The 21493-nt window shown below is 37.7% G+C and overlaps 1 long non-coding RNA gene and 1 other non-coding gene across 5 annotated transcripts in view; both read left to right on the top strand.

The window, feature by feature from the left end:
• LOC123334482 overlaps positions 1 to 21493 on the top strand; it is a 384998-nt gene that overhangs the window by 215385 nt on the left and 148120 nt on the right. The gene's annotated exons all lie outside the window — the stretch shown is intronic.
• Positions 19153 to 19282, top strand: LOC112586303. The gene has a single exon (XR_003110769.1). It is a non-coding gene; the product is annotated as a small nucleolar RNA SNORA76 (small nucleolar RNA).

The following is a 21493-nucleotide window of genomic DNA, read 5'->3' on the forward strand; positions in this document are numbered from 1 at the left end:
TTAATATATATACTTCCAGTTGATAATAAACATGAAAAATGAATTTTCTTATAGAATTATTCAGTTCAGATCAGTTCAGTCACTCAGTCGTGTCCAGCTCTTTGCAACTCCATGAATCGCAGCACGCCAGGCCTCCCTGTCCATCACCAACTCCCGGAATTCAACTCAGACTCACGTCCATCGAGTCAGTGATGCCATCCAACCATCTCATCCTCTGTCGTCCCCTTCTCCTCCTGCCCCCAATCCCTCCCAGCATCAGAGTCTTTTCCAATGAGTCAACTCTTCGCATGAGGTGGCCAAAGTACTGGAGTTTCAGCTTTAGCATCATTCCTTCCAAAGAAATCCCAGGGCTGATCTCCTTCAGAATGGACTGGTTGGATCTCCTTGCAGTCCCAGGGACTCTCAAGAGTCTTCTCCAACACCACAGTTCAAAAGCATCAATTCTTCAGCATTCAGCTTTCTTCACAGTCCAACTCTCACATCCATACGTGACTACTGGAAAAACCATAGGCTTGACTAGATGGACCTTTGTTGGCAAAGTAATGTTTCTGCTTTTGAATATGCTATCTAGGTTGGTCATAACTTTTCTTCCAAGGAGTAAACGTCTTTTAATTTCATGGCTGCAGTCACCATCTGCAGTGATTTTGGAGCCCCCCAAAATAAAGTCTGACACTGTTTCCACTGTTTCCCCATCTATTTCCCATGAAGTGATGGGACCAGATGCCATAATCTTAGTTTTCTGAATGTTGAGCTTTAATCCAACTTTTTCACTCTCCACTTTCACTTTCATCAACAGGCTTTTTAGTTCCTCTTCACTTTCTGCCATAACTTCATATAATTTTGTGGAAAAAAAAAAAAAAAGGTAGAGCAGTGATAGTATTTTTCCTGTGAAAGCATGTGAGACATTTTTTCAGAATGAAAGCACAAAAGTTGGATGTTCATGTAAAGTTGACATCATAGCAAGCCAAAGTCATGTCCATGCTGAAAGTTCTAAAGGAACAAGAATACCTTGAAAAACCAAAAGCTGGTCTATAGAGTCTATCTGGAAATGGATCAGAGCCACAGAATCATGAGGTATATAATATATCTCATGATATATAAGGACTGAGGAAAGGACCGTCAGCTTTATTTCCTGATTTTTCCATGTGTAATGCTGGCCAAGCTATACATTTTGAAATTTTCTCTGATGTCTACAAAATTTTGTGTTTCATCTTAAATGAGTGCCATTTTCACTTGAATTGGTTTGAGTGAATTTCATTCAAATGGTCCCTAACAGAGACATTGGGCATCCATGTTTAAAATCAAATACATCTTCCTCTCCACTTGAGTTCCCATTGCCATCATTCTTATGGTGGGTCACTCAGGTCACAAACCTTGGCATGGTCTTTAGCTTATTTCTCTCTTATTGCCTTAGCCAATCATGAAAGTGTGTGATATACTTATTTGTTACTAGCACCACACACAATGGTAATTGTCATGTTTCTTTAATTCATATCCTTCATTTACATCCAAATTTTAAACTGATGCACAGATGTCTCAAATTTGTTTCTGCTTCTGTGCCTTTAGTAACTGTCTTCTTCCTTGATATTCCTTCTTTTTATTTTCCCTTTATTCCAAGGCCACTTCATGATTTTTACTTTTAATGCTTTGATAATGTGTCTTTTCTTTGAATTTTTAGTGAACTTATCTGGAATCTCATAATTAACCACTTTAAGATGAGATCTCCTTAGGACTAAAGATAGAATTATTAGTAGTTCAATTCAATTAAGCAAGCTTTATTGAGCTCCAGCTGTTTGCCAGGTACTGTGCTAGTTACTGAAACATGGTGTACAATGAATTACTCACTTATTCAACAAATATTATTGAATTTCTAAAATATGCCAAGTCCTATTTTAAGAGTTAGTCTCTGCTCTCATGGAGCTTATATTCCAGTGAAGAGAAATAATTTCACTGATGTTGCGTCACGCATGCTAATATGCCTCCCCAAGTAAATTGTAAATCCTTTAATGGAAAGAAAGTGGTTTTGCTTATTTCCTGAACCCCTCCTCGTTCTTCTCCAGCATCCTTTTTTAACGGAAGCTCCTTCGACTAAAATCTCAGCCCTTCTCTCTCTCTTTTCATGTTCTTCAGCTGCACATTCAGATATATCCACAACTTCCACCTTTCATTATTGCATGGTGCCCTTTTTTCTTATAGCTATATGTTCTGATATCTGAAAATGAGTTCTCATCGCCAGGTCCCTTCTCGTCAGTCACTGAAATCCAACATGCCTAAACACAAACTCAGGCTTTTCCACCACAGATTCCTCTCTCATCTTTACTCTTTGTGGTGCCATCTCTCCAGTCCTCCAGGCTTGAAACCATCCAGTCATCTTTGACTCATCGTTCCTCTGCTTCAGTTCTTGCATCTAATTAGTCATGAAGTTATGTTGATTCCTCCCTGTAATTGTTTTCTGTATCCTTTTCTTCTGATTCATGATCATGTTGACAACCCTAGATTAGACCTTCATCATTTCATACTTGAAGCATTAGATAGCTTACTAACTAGCTCCCTTATCTTCGTCCTTTACTCGCTCCATCTTACTGCCTTAAGATATTCTTTGGATACTTCTTTTTATTGTCTTTCTTCCAATTCAAAAATATGTAAAGGGGACCCATTGCTTACTACATCAAATTTAATTTTTCTTGAATTTTTAGACACTTGATAATTTAATCCCATCTGTTCCATCTGGCTCATTTTCTTCCATTCTTAGTGTGATTCTTCTGCCATCAGGTTATTTTCACTCATACCCATTCCTTATGCCCCGGCTCCAGAAGTAGTAGAGAGTAAAGCTGAAGAGTTTGAATTCGGGTGTCCAAACAGACCAGGGTTACAATCCAGCTATTACTTCTGTCCCAGCTCTGTGACCCAGGGCAAACTGATATTTAAGTTTCTTAAGCCTCAGTTTCCTAATGGGAATGTGCTTCATTCATGTGGGTAGTAAGGAGTAAATTAAATGATGTAGGCTAACTGCTCAGTATAGTATCTGATAATATGTGCTTAATAAATGCTGTTACTATCTTTTCTTGGCTATGTTTTACCCTCTCCTGCCATATTTTTCTTCTGTCCCTCCTCCTGGTCTAACTGGTCCTCATCTAAAGCTCTACTCAAAGCCCTGCTATCCATGAAGCCTTAAACAAGTTACCTGTGCTTCCTCTGAATTCCCAAAGAACAGACAGGTTACATAAAACTTTGGGGGACAGAATCAAATATTGGCAGGGTGACTATGAAGTGGTATGTGGGAATCCAGAAGGCCTAGAATCTAACCTACTCTCACAAAAATTAGCTTGAGATCATAGACATAATTATTCTGAATCTCAATTTCCTCACATTTAAAATGGAAAAATTACTTTTTCCACTTTATAAGGTTGTTAGACAATCAAAGAATTTACCTCAGAGATTGTCCTGGATTATTATGTGGATATATTTTCACTGTATCTTGATTGTTTGTATATTTTGCAGCTTGATGGAGGTAAAATTGATAAATAAAATTATAGTATAACATATTGAATGCATTCTGAAGGAGATCAGCCCTGGGATTTCTTTGGAGGGAATGATGCTAAAGCTGAAACTCCAGTACCACCTCATGCAAAGAGTTGACTCATTGGAAAAGACTCTGATGCTGGGAGGGATTGGGGGTGGGAGGAGAAGGGAACGACAGAGGATGAGATGGCTGGATGGCATCACTGACTCGATGGACGTGAGTCTGAGTGAACTCCGGGAGTTGGTGATGGACAGGGAGGCCTGGCGTGCTGCGATTCATGGGGTCACAAAGAGTCAGACACGACTGAGTGACTGAACTGATAATGATTTGATATAAATATGCATTGTGAAAGGATTTCCCTCCATATAATTACATATACATCACCTCATTTATTTATTTATTTTTGGTGAAAATATTTAAATTCTACTGTCTTAGCAAATTTTAGTTATCAATAGATTGTTACAAACTATAGTCATCCTGTTACACATTGGTGCTGCTGCTGCTAAGTCGCGTCAGTTGTGTCCAACTCTGTGCGACCCCATAGACGGCAGCCCACTAGGCTCCCCCATCCCTGGGAATCTCCAGGCAAGAACACTGGAGTGGGTTGCAGGTTCTCAGATTTTATAGCTGAACATTTTTACCCTTTTACACTCTCTCTCAATTTTCTCCATGCTCTAAGCCCCTGGCAACCACTTTTCTACTCTGTTTGTATGTTAGATATTTTTTTTCTAAAGATTTCAAATAGAACTGATACCATGCAGTATTTATCTTTGTCTAGCTTATTTCACTTATCATAAGGCCCTTAAGTTCTATCCATGTTGTTGCAAATGGCAGAATTTTATTTTTTCTCGTGGCTGAATAATTGTATTGTACACATGATTTTTATAATATTTTGGTAAAGGTTAGGCATTGATTTGTGTAATGCTTATAGATTTTGAGGTAAATAGCTTCCCAGCTGGTGCTAGTAGTAAAGAATGCTCCTGCCAATACAGGAGACAGTAAGAGATATGGGTTAGAAACTTCGGTCGGGAAGATCCCATGGAGAAGGAAATAGCAACCCACTCCAGTATTCTTGTTTGGAGAATCCCATGAACAGAGGAGCCTGGCGGGTTAGAGTCCATGGGGTCACACAGAATTGGACACGACTGAGCGACTTAGTACGATAGCACATGAACTGTATATAAAAACTATAATAGGTGCTATTTAACACATATATTTCTTTAGGACAGAAATAAATTCTAGAATATATTTCATAGTTAATTATGAAATAATTCATTATGAAGAAATTCAGTCTTCTAAATTAATTTTGTATTTTGCATTCATCACTTTCTATCCCTGAGTACTACACTTCTAAAAAGCATAGGGTTTAAAACAAACATATTAACAAACTTGTGGCATCCTCAAGCTGAGTGAAAATTCCAGAGAAGGTTATTATGCTTTCTTGAGTTATTTCAGTTTCCAAAAGGAATAAAGAAGACAAAAAGAAGAAATACTGATTAAAGTTTAAATTTTTTTCTAACCTTGAAGTCTAACTTTTCCTTTTCCTTAAACTAATTTTATTTTTGGTTTGTTTGAAGCCCACAGACCCCCTTCCAAAGGGAAAAATTATTATTAAAATGGTCCATTTGTAAGATTACCCCTGTATTGGCCCCACCTAGGCTAATTGGCATTATTGAATGTGGGTAGAAGGAATGTTGACCACAGGGAGTAGACCATTTTCTGTGATTCATATCTTGGAGCCACTGGGGTAAAATTTAGAGGGAATCCACTCCTATTTAAATGCCAGTTTCTTACTCTTAGACAATTATTTTTCAGTACACAATTAAAAAAAAAAATCTGGCCACACCTCTTGAGGAAACAGAAAACATGTCAAGCCATCACAGGTTGCAACTTCAGTCTTATTCATTCAGTTTTGTTAACCGCAGACACAATGAAGAAATAAGATGTAGTAATTCAAAACGATTGTGAACTGGGTTCTTTTATTTAGCCTTAGCTCTGGGAATTTTGTAAATAAAAATGCATGCAGTAGAGGTGAATATGATTTTTTTCAAAGAAATAATATAGAGTTCATTCCTGCTCCTGCTGGTATTCTTGTATGTTGACGCTTTTGAAAGAAATAATATTCCAAAATTAGTGTAATCTGTGAAGGAATCCATGCTTTCTAAGATGATTATTCACAGCCCTTATGCTACATTAAGTTCTTTGGTGACTAGAAGAAACAGTTATAATAACAAAAATAATAGGCTGGACTTTCCACTAGGATCTTTGATTAGACTTCTTGAACAAAGAAGTGAAAGTTGTGAGCATATGGGCAGAAAATAATTAAACTTAAAAGATTAACATATAATTTACATGGACTGTCATTTTCATATGGGAACTTTTCCTTTTGTTTCGGTTTTCTGTAGTATGCAGCTAAGAAAATCTTCCAATTGTCTTTTATTTTTCAGTGGAGACTGGGATTTGAGCAGAATCTGAAAAGGAAAGTACCTTAAAATGATATATTTGCATTCTCCCTTTAAGGTCAATGTTTAAAGTTTGCTAATGTAAGAATGTTTGAAAAGTAGTACTTTCATTAAAAAAAGGTTTTTTTCTGTTTTTGTTTGGATAATTCTTCCTCACTGGAATTCCAGGCTTGTGCTCCAATAACAGGATGATGGTTGTTATTTTTGTTTGTTTGTTTTTTTAATTAGTCTTTGATTCTGTTTTTTTTTGGGGGGGAGGTCAGATTATTTCAAAGTCAGAAATTCAAATAAGGTTCTTTGATTTAATGAACTTTATTGAAATAATTATATTCAACAGTCAAAATCCATTAATTCAACAAAATTAATAGTTTACCAGGAAATAAGGCCAAGAGTTCTTTGTTTAATTACTAATATTCTCCTGTGAATTGTGGAAAGTCAAGCAGGGAATGAAAAAGCCAGAAACCTTTTTGTAAGATTCCATTATCCAACTATTTCTGTGACAGACTTCCTTTCTTTTTTTCTGTTTCAACTCAAAATTCATAGGAAAATCTTCTATTTTTCCTTTAGAAAATGAAAACTCTAATACAGATCTTTTGAAGGGTGGGAAGTTTATGGATTTGAGGAATTCAGGAGTGAATGTGGGTTGTAATGGGTAATAAGGATAATATTTTTCAATATCTTTTTGGAACTAGAGAGGAAAGAGTTATATTTTAGAGATGAGAGGAATCCAGGTCCAGGTATATAAACAAATTTGCAAATTTTAGTCACCTTCCAAAGAATATTTCACAAAGCTGTTACTCCAAGTGACCCACTGCAGAAAAACTATGAGTGTTATTGACTGAGGTCACTGCTATTGTGCAAATCACCTAAATTTCATGCAGTTCCAAGTACAGCTATATGAATAAAAGTGATATTGCAACATTTTGTGTTGTGTTGGATTGGTCTCATTTTTCATGGTAGGTATGTTATCCCTCCCTGCTCCCAATTCTTGTTAATTTTTCCTTTCAAGCATCTACAATTCAGAGCCTATAGCCAAGGAGAAAATCGGAGGACAACCCCAATACGAAGGGTGGAAAAAATTAAAACGCAAATGAAGGATATCAGTTTTTTTTCAACCTAGGCTGAAATCTAGATTGTATTTCATAAAATGAGAGAAGGAGTTGCAGGAAGGTTTTCCCTTGTTGCTGTCACAGGTCAGCATTTCTAATCTGAGGGTCACAGCCAAGTTCCCTGTTTAGTAATTGCTTGATTTGACATCTATCTTGACCTTTATTTACTTTGGCCTTTCTGGCTAGAGGTCACAAAAGCAAAAGAAGATAGAAGTCTTATAAATGCCTTGATGATGAAAAATGAGAATGGTATCCCTTTGCCCCTATGTGTGAATATATGTATAATGCATTGCGATGTTTTAACTCTTTGGTGCAATCCACAGTGGAAACACTTATAAATTTTCATCTGATTCTAGAGATGTATTTTGTAATGACTTTGGGGTGAAGAGAAAAGATGTTAAAAATGGCAAAATCTTGTTTAATCTAAACTTGACCATAAGGAAGTAGAGACAGGTTGTCCTGGATTAATTATTTTTTATATGATCAGAATTCACAAGCACATAATTGTGGTGCCACAAATAGAAAGTGTTACTTTCCAAATCCTCTAAAACAAGATTTTGATACATGCTTTTAACTGCATGGTTATCATGGCTGGGAATCCAGATAGGAACTGCAGTATCATGAATAGATGTTACATTTATCCTCTCCTATACTGTGAGATATATGTCAGGCATAAGTCTCAGCTTTTTCCAAGAATGAAAATATCACATTTTAAAAATAAAAATAGTAAATTGAAAACACATTTTTTCCTTCATATAGTCAGCCCAGGAATATGAATTTTAAGGTGAGATTCCTCATTTTCTTTGCCATATGTTATGTCCTAACCGGAGAATTTTACTAATAATATTCAAGGCAATTATTTAGAAAAAGTGAGAGTCTAGTTTAACATGAGATATTCTTTACAATGTAAATAACAGTGGCCAAAGGAGAAAAATTCTGATTTTTGATGCTATTCAAATTTCTCTGTTTCTGTATCTTTGTAATGATACAGCAGATGAATGTAATGATACAGTAAATGGAAAACATGAGGTACTATGATTGCTAGTGCACATATGGAAATTTTTGGAAAAAAATCAGTATTCAACTGGGCTTTTCATAACAGTAGATAAGACAAAATTTTCAAAAAATAATTATAATTTGCTTTTTCTGAAACTGTATATCATTAATTCTTAGTCTCTATTAACTTGATGTTTTATTTTATGCTGTGTGGTGATTTGTAAAGTTAAAACATCAAAGATATTCAAGTATCTCTCATTCTCTATCTTTTCTTCATTATAGTCACCATTTATGGTTATATATTTATTTTATGATTTATCTAGTGTTTGCGTCTCGACTGTAAACTCTAAGAATAGGAACTAAGTCTTTTGCTTGCTCAATATCGAGTTCTCAGTACATAACTTGGCTTTTAATTCTTGCCTGGAGAATCCCAGGGACGCGGGAGCCTGGTGGGCTGCCGTCTATGGGGTCGCACAGAGTCGGGCACGACTGAAGTGACTTAGCAGCAGCAGCAGGCCTTTAATACATATTCTTGAATACATGTGAAAGCAGAATGCTTGTAATGAATGAATTTATCCTTTGAGACTACTACAATTTTCCAAGGCAGAAATGAATTTAGTGGCAAGGATAGGAAATTGAAGAGTCTTTACTTCTCTCAGCATAAAAGAATGGGGGTTATTGACTTATGCGCACTCCTACTTTGAACAGATTGCAGAATGCTGTCTTACCTGGGGCTTTTATTCATCATGGTTCAAAACTGGGTTTATGGACATAGGAAGGAAAATGGTGATGTTTTGTGTTGGTAAACTAGTTCTAAGAAAAATAAAGCACTGATTTGTAACTTTTGCCAGTTTCTATGGTGTAAATACTTTCTCCAAGGATGATTTCAAGATACCAAAATGATGTCACTGAATGTAGAGTTCGGAAGAGATACATAATTGGCTCCCTCTGGTGAGACTAGAACATTATTATGAGAATGTATCTTTGAAAATTTACTTTTTCAACTTTTCCCCTACCATTTACTACATGGGCATTTACAGATTAATATGCTGGCCCTCTACTAGATTTATATTTTTGGCCCCATGGAGATGCTCTGTTTGCACCCTCTTCCAGGAGGACTTGCTGACCAGCTGCCTCCAGCTCTCAGCCACTTCTCTGACTTCCTCAAGTTCAGGGTGCTGCCTCTCCCAAGGTCTCACCATTTGGGCATCTTACATCTGGTGACAGAGCCAGGCAAGGATATAAATGTCTGGCTCCAGGTATTCTCACGTTGCTGGCAGAGACTTGGGCATCTTGTGTACTGGTTCAGTTTCCACTTCTGCCCCAGTCCTGCTTCTTCATGCTTCCTTCCACAGATATTGATCTTAATAATATCCTACACTAAGTGTTCACTTTGGAGAGACAAAATTTTGGGCACACTTCTCCATTTCACTTTATTTCTCTCCATGACTTGGGAGAACCTTCCCACCTTCCCTGCTGACCAGTCTCTTATCCATCTCTCCTGAAATTAGCTCATCTAACTTTTCCAGGAAATCAATTGAACAATTCTTGGATGGGCCAAGTGGCTTCATAGCACCATTTCCTAAGTTTTATAGCACCCTGGGTAGATTGTTATCTTTTTTCTTACCTCATAATGTCAATATATGTTTATTTATGTCTCTCAATTATAGGTCCCTTAAGAGTTTTCTTCTCTCTCTTGTTACCCAATGCCTAGCCCAATGACAATGCATTGTAGGCACTTAACACATATGTATTTGTTGAATGGAATTAAATCAAATGATTTGCCTACACTCATCCAGTTCTCATTGTGAGCTGATTATGGAGATTCTTAATCCCTAAACTGTTAAGATGGGGTCTCATGGGAAAGCAGTGACCAACTTAATTCTTGAAGAGCTGGAAAAATGGTCACCTGAACCACAGGCTCCTTCATCTTTGCTTGGTATGAAGGCAGTGATACTGACATATTTATAACATAAAGTAGGAGTAAAAACTTAAAAGAGAAGGGATATGTCTCTTGAAAAATACAAACAGCCAACCTTCAAATGATACTTGAAAGGGGACTAGTTCTTTTTCCTGGTTTGTATAGTTGTATAAGAAAGAAAAATTCACACTCAAATGTTATTTCTGTTTATAAAGGAGTTATTTCATTGTCTGATTAAAATACAAATATCTTCTCTAGAGTATACATGAACTTTATAAAATAAGTAATGTTTACTAATCTTGAAAGAAGGTAGAAATCATTGGGTATATTTAATAGTTTTTAGAGAACTAATTTCACATTGATAGCATCCAGCTGTATGGTTTTATGACATGTTAAATCATAAAATGTGAAGTTTGATTATGTTTTGACATTTAGTTTGATAGCAGTCTATTAACAGACAGCTAAATGTGGAAGTTAGATGAAGTGTTTATCTTTGAAATCATTGCTTGAACTAAAGCAATCCTTTAAAATATTTATCTGTGTCACTAATTTTTTGCAAGGCTTATTGTGGGGACCAGATTTCTTGTATGAAATTGTATATGAAAAGAGAGGCCAGAGGATTGCATACACTAGGGAGCAGACATAAAAAAAATCTAATGCTGGAATATCTCTACATGTCTTTAAAATATTGTAGATCGTAGGTGAAAATAAAGTTTTCAAATGTAGCAATCAGATAATAATAAATAAATGGGGTGAAACAAATACATGAAGGTCATAAATTTCTGTGTTCAGTTATATGAAGCTTAATCAAAATAGAACTGTATGACTTGACTCTAGATATAATTGATTTTTACAGCACATTGTGCTGTCTATATTTTTATGATTTTGTATTCAATTCATCCTCTGCATACAGATATTATCTAATTGTCTGTAATGCTATTTATGTTTTTTTTTTTCTGGATTAACTTCTAGCAACCAGAAAATTTAAGTAAAGAGATCTAATTTTGTGGCATGTAATTTACTCAACTAGATGATTGAGAAAAAAACCCCTTGAGCGTGACTGAAGATCTAGAATTTTATTAATTTGCAAGGACCACACTAACAAAGTGCCACAAACTGGGTGCCTTAAACAGCAAACACTTATTGGCCCAGTTTTGGAGGCAAGAAGTCTGAGACTGAAGTGTCACCAGAGGTATGTTCCCTCTGAATGCACTAGAGAAGGATCTTTTTCAGCAATCTCCAGCTTCTGTTCATTCCTTGACTTATGGAAGCAGGACTCTGGTTTTCATGTAGTATTTTCCCCTGTGTGTTTGTCTCTAAAGTTTCCTTTTTAAAAGACACTGGTGATATTGATTGTTGATTTAGGTCTGCTTTACTGTGGTCTGATCTCATCTTCACTACTTACAACTACCATAACTCTATTTCCACACAAGGCCATGTTCTGAGGCACTAGGGGCTGAGACTTCAACATATACATGAAGGCACACAATTCAATCTGGAATAAGAACCAATACAATTCATAGCCAGGTTTAATGAGGCTGCCTCCCACCGTTGTCTGATATTAAGATTTTGCCTCTAAAATGCTGTGAATTCAGAGAGGGGATACATTTGTGGGATTCTCTCAAAGTAGTATCACTATTATTTTTTCATTGACTTTGTTAATGGGGGAAAATTCCAAGAGTCTATGATGAAAATCTGATAAGGAAAAATACAGGTACCTGGCAGCTTGCAATTTACAGTTTTTGGTTAAATATCATCAGCGTCATAGGCAATGTGCTTTGTAACACAAATATGTTTTCAATGTAATTCAGTCTAATACTTCTTTAGTGTCCATATTTCCTAGTACTGTTATCATCTCTTTGAATAGTTTTACCTAGGCAAGGGGAAAATTTTTCTAGTGTTCCCAGAGCTAAGTGTGAAAGGATTTTGGAATGTAGGCCCTTGAAGCCAGAAGACTCAGGTCTCGTCTTACATCGTGTGGTGTTCCTGGGAAGATCACAGCCTTCTCTGTCTTTGGCTTCTTTTTTTGCCATATAAAATTCTGGACTAGATTGGAGTTTGTACAACTGTGCTATTCAGAGTCTTAGAATATCTAGGCCCAGAGAGGACATAGAGAAGTAGAACAATCAAGGCCCTTTATTCCCTGGAAGCAGCTCTTAGCCAAGAGCTATAAAGTGTTTGTGTTCTGGGGATGATTATGACTTTGATCTATTGCTAAATAATGGATTGAAAATCACTAGACTAGATTCTATAATTCTTTCATGTTCTGAATTTCTGACTTTATCATTTGAATAGATACTATGAAAAAAGGCTGCTTTTAAGCCAGGATATTATGGCTTAAAAGAGAAAGGAAACTTGTAATTTTATTATATGGGGTAGCTATAGTTCGCAAAGATTTTCAAGTGTCTATTATAAAAATCATAAATACATCAAACTTTATGTATTGCCTTCCTATAGCACCATCATGGTCATCTTTCATTTAATCCTATTCAATAGACCAATGTCCTATTATTATTAAAAGTCTATCATATGCTTACTGTGCATCAGATCCAGTTCTGAATATTGCAATTAAAAGACAAAAGCACTACCACAAATAGCTTATAGCCTAGTCAATGAGACAGACAGGTAATCAGAACATTAAACTATCACGTGGCAATTCACTGGATGTTATGGAGCTCCCAGGAAAAGCATCTAACATAAACCTAATGGAAGTTGGCAAATAATCAGCAAGAGTTTTTTTTTTTCTTTCCAAAAGACTGTAATTCCAACTTGAAGACATTGCGGGCAGTGGTGGAAAGGACATGGAAACACCTTGAAAGAGGAGAGGTAGACCTTCACTCACCCATTCCTCACCCAAGGAGATGACACTTAGGAGAGCAGAAATGGGTAGAATTAGAGACACCTCAAAACTCAGCTCAGTAATGGCAACCTATCCCTGAGTGCTTCAGGTCTGGTGCTGTGTCAAGCAAGAATTTAATCAAAAGATAAGCAGAGGAGAGGATACCAGAACTGTCTGCTTGAAGATGTGAAAATTAGGACAATTTGAGGAGAGAGGAGGAAGAAGTAAGAAGGCAGTCTGTGCTAAGGCAAGAGAGAAACCAGCATATTTTGGCAACTATAGAACATTTAGCAGGACGGGGTGTAGTCTGTGACAGGGAAGGTAGTGAGAGATTAGGGTGGAGAAGTAAGCAAGGAGCAATTAACAAAGGGCCTTAAGAGTTCTGAGAAGGCTTTAGTGTTTATCCTGAAGATTCTGAGGAACTGTTTAAGGATTTTAAATTGGGATGACTACATGATAAGATGTGTCCTTTTTAAAAAAAATAATAAAGATATTTGTTTTTTAGTTGTCCAAAAAGGAAATTTTAAACATATGTGGAGACAAATGCAGCTTCATTGCTTTTCTTTATTCTAAGGTGGGATTCCCCCATCAGATCAGAAAAAAATATGTGTACATAAAATAAGAGTTAGAAGTAACTAATAAATGTGCTTTAGAAATAATGGTGTAGATCTAGAAATTGCTTTTTACATTTTTCTTTGGCTCCACAATAGTCTTTCTAGGAATAAACCCTAGTGGAAAATACTTTTTAAGAAGAAAATCATTATTTAACAAATGTGTTCAATACAGTTACTGAGAGATGTGGGTAATTTAGAAATGACATGGAACGTGTAAGCACATCTCTCAGTAACTGTATTGAACACATTTGTTAAATAATGATTTTCTTCTTAAAAAGTATTTTCCACTAGGGTTTATTCCTAGAAAGACTATTGTGGAGCCACAGAAAAATGTAAAAAGTAATTTCTAGATCTACATCATTATTTCTAAAGCACATTTATTAGTTACTTCTAACTAAGATTCGGAGAAGGCAATGGCACCCCACTCCAGTACTGTTGCCCGGAAAATCCCATGGATGGAGGAGCCTAGTGGGCTGCAGTCCATGGGGTCGCTAAGAGTCGGACACTACTGAGCGACTTCACTTTTACTTTCCACTTTCATGCATTGGAGAAGGAAATGGCAACCCACTCCAGTGTTTTTGCCTGGAGAATCCAATGGACGGAGTAGCCTGGTGGGCTGCAGTCCATGGGGTCACACAGAGTCAGACACGACTGAAGCGACTTAGCAGCAGCAGAAATAAGATTAGAGATAAATTACAATGTAGGTAAAAATATCAGTTGAGAATTTTTTTAATAGTTCAGAAAATAAATTCTGAGAGTCAGAACTAAGACAGTGGAATTGTAGCTGGAGAAAAGCTGGATTTGAAATATAATAAGTAGAAGACAAGAAGAGAAATATCAATAACCTCAGATATGCAGATGACACCACCCTTATGGCAGAAAATGAAGAGGAACTAAAGAGCCTCTTGATGAAAGTGAAAGAGGACAGTGAAAAAGCTGGCTTAAAACTCAACATTCAAAAAATGAATATCATGGCATTCAGTCCCATCACTTCATGGCAAATAGATGGGGAAACAATGGAAACAGTGACATACTTTATTTTCTTGGGCTCCAAAATCACTGCGGATGGTGACTGCAGCCATGAAATTAAAAGATGCTTGCTCCTTGAAAGAAAAGTTATGACAAACCTGCTGCTGCTAAGTCGCTTCAGTCGTGTCCGACTCTGTGCGACCCCATAGACGGCAGCCCACCAGGCTCCGCCTTCCCTGGGGTTCTCCAGGCAAGAACACTGGAGTGGGTTGCCATTTCCTTCTCCAATGCATGAAAGTGAAAAGTGAAAGTGAAGTTGCTCAGTCGTGTCCGACTCTTAGCGATCCCATGGACTGCAGCCTACCAGGCTCCTCCGTCCATGGGATTTTCCGGGCAAGAGTACTGGAGTGGGGTGCCATTGCCTTCTCCAATGACAAACCTAGACAGCATATTAAAAAGCAGAGACATTACTTTGCTGACCAAAGTCCGTCTAGTCAAGGCTATGGTTTTTCCAGTAGTCATGCGTGGATGTGAGTGTCGGACCATAAAGAAGGCCGAGGGCCAGAGAATTGATGCTTTTGAACTGTGGTGTTGGCGAAGACTCTTGAGAGTACCTTGGACTGCAAGCAGATCAAAACAGACAATCCTAAAGGAAATCAGTCCTGAAAATTCATTGGAAGGACTGATGCTAAAGCTGAAGCTCCTGTATTTTGGTCATCTGATGTGAACAACCGACTCACTGGAAAAGTCCCTGATGCTGGAAAAAATTGAGGGCAGAAGGAGAACAGGGCATGAGAAGCTGAGATGGCTGGATGGCATCACTTATGCAATCAATATGAACTTGGGCAAACTCTGTGAGATGTTGAAGGACAGGGAGGCCTGGTGTGCTGCGGTCCATGGGGTTACAAGGAGTTGGACAGGACTGAGCGACTAAACGACAGCAACAGCAACAACAAAAATGACATGCATTTAGTGTCATGTGTATTAACTTAAAGGTAAGTTGATCATATAAATTATTTTTCAACTGGGGCACTTTTGTGAATGAAGGGGGGATTACTATTAATATATAAGTTATGTGAAAGTTATATAAGATGGATATACAGTTACCTAGTCTAAGGTGGGGCACTTAAATGTAGAGCTGGATATATGGAAAGCAGCCTTGTATAGGATAGAGCCTGTTTTAGAGTTAGATAGATGTGTACTTCAAATCCTGTTGAATAGAAGAGGGATTTTAGTCTTGTTTCTGTTTTTTGAGTCTGTGAATTTTGAGGATATAATTTAGTTTCTATTAGCCTTAAATTCTTTCTCTATAGTATAGGGACTATACTACCAATCTCATAGGGTTTCTGAAAATGTCAAATGGAAAAAAATTAAATGGGTACATATTTGGAACTCAATAGATAGTACTAGTTATTATAGGGTAACAAGATATATTGGAGAAGGCAATGGCACCCCACTCCAGTACTCTTGCCTGGAAAATGCCATGGACGGAGGAGCCTGGTAGGCTGCAATCCATGGAGTCGCTAAGAGTCGGACACGACTGAGCGACTTAACTTTCACTTTTCACTTCCATGCATTGGAAAAGGAAATGGCAACCCACTCCAGTGTTCTTGCCTGGAAAATCCCAGGGATGGCGGAGCCTGGTGGGCTGCCGTCTATGGGGTCGCACAGAGTCGGACACGACTGAAGCGACTTAGCAGCAGTAGCAGCAAGACATATGAAGACTAGAAACTCTTGATTAGCCCGGATACTTACACAGGTTTGAAAGAAGCAGAGTTCTTGTCCCCAAAGGAAATGGTGTAGGCAGTCTCAGGTATGCTTATCTCGTCCAATGTTCTAAATCCTATAGAACCCTTGAAAGCCAGTGTTTGCTTTGTACTCTTGTTGAAAATGTTATTGGATATATTGATATATCCAATGAGGATTACTCAAAATAGACTATCTTGCTGTTTAACTTTCAGGTCAAAATTTTAATCATGGAAATGCTAGCAGATTCAAGGCATGATGCAAAATGTACTTCTTCATATACATAAAGAAGACTTGGTTGTGGATGAAATTGTTCTGCTATAAAATCTGCTTCTAAAACTTAATTTCATGTTACCCCCAAATTGTATGCAACTGAAACTTCTCTGAAGTAAAACTTGGCACAGAGAAGTGAAAACTTGATTGCTGTTTAACCACTTCATGGGATATTTTTCCATCTTTGCTGTGTCATCTTTTAATTTTACTGACATATAAAATTAGACAATTTTAGTAATAATAGTGCCTTTCAGTGAATAAGGCTTTCTTCTTGTTTTTTATCACATCATATAATTAAGAACCATTAACTACTGTTAGGGGATTTGGTTAAGTCATCTTTAAGTTTATAAAAACAAAATGAATGGCCTTCCATAATCTTAAAACAGAGTCATGGACTTTGGCAGGCAGTAAGAAGCTACTGTCGACAGTTCTTCTTGGGTATTAACTGTGTTGTGTGATCTTCATCACAGATGTTTTTAGGACCTTATCAGAGTTTTTATGTAAACTTTCTAAAAGGTTTTGGGTTTAGAAAGCAACATTAGCCAGTTATAATAAGATATACTCACTTTCTAGGGACATGCTATATATTTTAGTAGTTATGATTTGTATATTTAAGAATGAATGCATTGTTAAACAAGCAGAAATTGAAACCTAAATACAACCTTTAATGACAGTATTTAGAACTATGCTTAGGTTTAATTTTATTTTTTTAGGAAAGGGATGAGAGGGGGCTTTGTCATTTCAGAAGACATGACAGACCTTTTTTCCTGCAATTATGAAAAATATTTTCTAAAAATCTATTCTACCTGTATGGTATAACTTCCCTAGAACCAGTATTTCCTTAATTTTCTTAAAGCCGAGAATTTCTTTCTCATTGTACCACAGAGTCATAATAATATGCTTAATTTTAGGTTGTTGAAGATAGTAATTACACAGATAATGTATTTTGTTTCAGCATGACTCAGTGGGAAGAATACCTGGTCAAATGTTGAAATGAGCCCAGAGAATATCTATGATGTCAGACCACTGGGCAAAATGTTGAGGGTGCTCAATCATTTCTGTCTCCTCTATGGGTCTTTAAAAATATAACACAGTTCAGGTTACTTCATAGGTCATGGGCAAGTCTGATCTCGGTGGGAAACAAATGTACCGAAGAAACACATGCTCTCAGCAGGAGGGAGAAGTCATATGCCCAATCAAGGGAAAAATAAAATTATTTATCACTTAAAAGCATGAGGGTTATGACCTGGCATGTGAATCCTACACAGCTCAAGGAATTAGAAATTTGTGGCAATTTTCTTCAAGGAGCAAATTCTTTATGTAGGGATATTATTCAAAGTAACACGATGTCTTATAAAATGATTCCTTTCAAAGTATCTCCTAGGGGGAAAAAGCTTTTTAAACAGAAAAATTTTGAATCCGGAAAAATGTCATCTTCGTTCCAATAGATGGTTGATGGTATAACAGGCCCCTTTTGAGTAACACATTCCAAATGAATCTCACTTACTCCCCATCCTCCGAGACTTGTGTGTCTTTCCTAATCAGAATTGGCTTTTCTGTCAAACCTCCATATCCAATAAGGATCCAATGAGCCCTATCAATTCTGCCTCTGTGAATTGTTTCAGACACTCTCTTCTTTAAACTTGCTGCTTTTGCCATTGCTGAAACTTTTCTTAAAAAATCTTTCTCCCCTGGATATTCAAAATAATCTACTGATATTCTTCCTGCAACACAATCTCCTCCATTGCATCCTCCATACCTTGGGCAAAATTATTTTTCCAAAATACTTATTTAGTATGTGACTTTTTTTCCCCTCACTGTTGCCCCTAGTGATAGTGAAGTCACTCAGTCGTGTCCGACTCTTTGCGGCCCCATGGACAGTAGCCAACCAGGCTCCTGCGTCCATGGGATTTTCCAGGCAAGAATACTGGATTGGGTTGCCATTTCCTGCTCCAGGGGATCTTCCCGACTCAGGGATCGAACCCGGGTCTCCCGCATTGTAGACAGACGCTTTACCGTCTGAGCCACCAGAGGAGTCTATTGCCCTAGGATAATTGAAAAACCTTAGCAAGGTATATGAGATCCTCCATAAACTGGTTCCTGCCCATGCTGTTTGACAGTTTCACCTGGGCCCTAGCAATATGTATCTATCTGTGTGGCACTAATTGCAGTTTCACGAATTCCCTGTGCTGTTTGGTGCCTCCCTGCTGGCCTATGAGATCTGTTCTGCATGGAATGCCTTCTCTTTTTTCCACATCCTTCCTCTTTTGCTAGCCCGTGTTGTTTATCTGGCAAAATGATATCCATTCTTTCAAATTCATTCTTTGAAATTCGGACTTCTTTGGGAAGTTTCCCCTTAACTTCTCCTCCCCTGTTTGTCATTGTATTATCAGCTCTTACCACACTGCCTTGCACATGACAATGCTCAATAATTGTTGGGTAATAACGATGGTGATGTCATAGGATGCATACCATCATATGGCATGTAATCCTCTCACCTCAGTTTGGTTGTTTGATTTGTTTGTTGTTGAGAGGGTATAAAGGTGGTTTTATTCCCACTTGTTGCTCTTTTATCAACATTAAAAAATTCCTTTTGGTTATGCTCAAAGAAGGATCTATGTAAATTGCATTTAATTGAGCTTGATGTTAAATCCTGAAGTAATCCTATGGTTTGGACATTGAGAAACTCTGACCCTTGAAGGCTTTTGATCCCCTGCCTTGCCTGCATTTGGTGTTGGGTGTCCTGCTGCAGCGCCAGAGTCTGCACATGCGCAAAACCGCTGCCTTCCGACCCCCGCGGAAGCTGCGTTTTTAACCCAGAGCAACTGGGCTGCTGCGGCCACTTAAGGTTTGAGCACTTAATGACTCAGGCCTCAGCCTTTAAAGACAAGGTTGAATTTTAATTGTTTATTTATTTTTCCTCCCTGTTATGTTGCCCTCTGTGCAATCAAAAAATGGGCCAAAGAACTAAATAGACATTTCTCCAAAGAAGACATACAGATGGCTAACAAACACATGAAAAGATGCTCAACATCACTCATTATCAGAGAAATGCAAATCAAAACCACTATGAGGTACCATTTCATGCCAGTCAGAATGGCTGTGATCCAAAAGTCTATAAGCAATAATTGCTGGAGAGGGTGTGGAGAAAAGGGAACCCTCTTGCGCTGTTGATGGGAATGCAAACTAATAGTACAGCCACTATGGAGAACAGTGTGGAGATTCCTTCAAAAACTGGAAATAGAACTGCCTTATGATCCAGCAATCCCACTGCTGGGCATACACACTGAGGAAACCAGAAGGGAAAGAGACACGTGTACCCCGATGTTCATCGCAGCACTGTTTATAATAGCCAGGACATGGAAGCAACCTAGATGTCCATCAGCAGATGAATGGATAAGAAAGCAGTGGTACATATACACAATGGAGTATTACTCAGCCATTAAAAAGAATACATTTGAATCAGTTCTAATGAGGTGGATGAAACTGGAGCCTATTATACAGAGTGAAGTAAGCCAGAAAGAAAAACACCAATACAGTATACTAATGCATATATATGGAATTTAGAAAGATGGTAACAATAACCCTGTGTACGAGACAGCAAAAGAGACACTGATGTATAGATCTCAGTCTTATGGACTCTGTGGGAGAGGGAGAGGGTGGGGAGATTTTGGAGAATGGCATTGAAACATGTATAATATCATGTATGAAACGAGTTACCAGTCCAGGTTCGATGCACGATACTGGATGCTTGGGGCTGGTGCACTGGGACGACCCAGAGGGATGGAATGGGGAGGGAGGAGGGAAGAGGGTTCAGGATGGGGAACACAGGTATACCTGTGGTGGATTCATTTCGATATTTGGCAAAACTAATACAATATTGTAAAGTTTAAAAAAAAAAAAAAAAAAAGACAAGGTTGAAATTCCTTCTGAGACATCGGGGATCCTGCAGCCTCTGCTGCTTGGTGTCAGGCATATCTTGTGCCTAGTGTCCAATTGTTCATCTCTTCCTAGGGATCGTTGCAAGTTCAGTTAAAAAAACCATACATACATACGTATGTATACATACAGATATACATATATGTGTGCTCGCTTAGTCTCTGCAATTGTGTCCAACTCTCTGCGACCCCGTGGACTGTAGCCCACCAGGCTCCTCTGTCCATGGGATTCTCCAGTTAAGAATACTGGAGTGGGTCGCTATGCCCACCTCCAGGGCATCTTGCCGACCCAGGGATCTAACCCATGTCTCTTATGTCCCCTGCATTGGCAGGAGGGTTCTGTACCACCAGTGGCACTTGGGAAGCCCATGTACATACATACATACATACATACATATATATATATATATAAATTTTAAAGTTAATTTAAAACACGATTGTTTCAAAAAAAGATTGTACAACCCAGTAGGATCTCTGTTGTGTTTCAGTATCCCCTGAAAATGCAGTTTGTTTCAAGCTGAAGTAAAACTAATTTTGTAGGGAGGTTAACAACACTTTGAAAAACATTATGTGTCTGTGTGCGTAGCTCTTTGTGACCCTATGAACTGTAGCCTTCCAGGATCCTTTGTCCATGGAATTTTCCAGGCAAAAATACTGCAGTGGGTTGCCATTTCCTACTCTAGGGGATCATCCCCACTCAGGGATGGAACCTGTGTATTCCTTACCACTGAACCATGGGTAAATTTAATCTTGAAAGACATTATTGAAAGGAAATTGGAATTTGTATTTTATATTTTGGAATTCAATGTAACCACAGGAAGTAAAGCATAATTTATTAGTTGAAGATAGGTGCTGTAATGAATAGGGAAGGTGACTGTTATTGGAAGTTTGTATCAGTAGTTTCTTATTAGAAACTAGATATGTATTTGTGGCCTGGAGAATTCCATGGACTGTATAGTCCATGTCGTTGCAAACAGTTGGACATGACTGAGTGATTTTCACTTTCACTTTTCATGTATTTGTGGAGAGAATCAAAACACACAGTTAAGGAAAGATATTTCAAATAATGTATTATTTGTTGTTGTGAGAATAAATATGCAATT

The sequence above is a fragment of the Bubalus bubalis genome, chromosome 7 (genome assembly GCF_019923935.1).
Source record: "Bubalus bubalis isolate 160015118507 breed Murrah chromosome 7, NDDB_SH_1, whole genome shotgun sequence".
Taxonomy (NCBI): Eukaryota; Metazoa; Chordata; class Mammalia; order Artiodactyla; family Bovidae; genus Bubalus; species Bubalus bubalis.